We start from the raw sequence: 815 nt of genomic DNA on the forward strand, positions 1-815 counted from the left end.
TTTGTTGGTGGCCTAAAATCAACCCAAAGTTATTAAATAAAAGGTCAATAAATACACAAGAGGCAAAGGCAGTAAAACTGTTTAAAAGTTCTTAAATGAAATTGAATAAGGATATATTTTTGGTCACATTCACAACAGGTTTCAATATTAATTTGCCAGGTTACCTGAAATAGAAAATGAATGAACAACTTTGGCTTTTATAAAATATTAAAAATATTTATTTTGTAGTTTCTAATACATATTTTCCTTGCAATTTAAAGCCTCTGTTTTCCTGAAAAGCTTAATAACAACCAACGATTTTTATTAAACATTTGGTAAAATTCTTGCCAAATACCTATTTTTAAAAGTATTTTTTCTGTACCCTTTTGTAAATTGAATGATATTCTCTAAATCAGACTCTTCGGCTTTGGGAGAAATGTATGAAAGTTGTAAACCAATTATTGCGTGGATATCCCTACAATCGATGGTCTGAAACTGTCAGTCACCCAATGGCTATTGTTTCATAGTTATCACTTTACAAATGGATTAAGACACCATCTATTATCATATTAGTTGTAACACATTCCTTTCCCTCCCTCCTCCTGAAACACACACACACACACAAATTAACCTTTCAATTAGAATTCATACTGGATATCAAAGGAAAGCTGTGCACCCACACATTGGGAAATGTATGCAAAGATTTTTTTTTATACCATTTCATAATATGGTTCATGGGCCTCCTGATACCTATCAACTGATTAATTCAAATGTTAGATCACAATTCAAATTAAGAGTTGCCAAAATTCTACAGAAGGATCACAAAGGATAAGATT

Source organism: Camelus bactrianus, chromosome 26 (genome assembly GCF_048773025.1).
Source record: "Camelus bactrianus isolate YW-2024 breed Bactrian camel chromosome 26, ASM4877302v1, whole genome shotgun sequence".
Lineage (NCBI taxonomy): Eukaryota > Metazoa > Chordata > Mammalia > Artiodactyla > Camelidae > Camelus > Camelus bactrianus.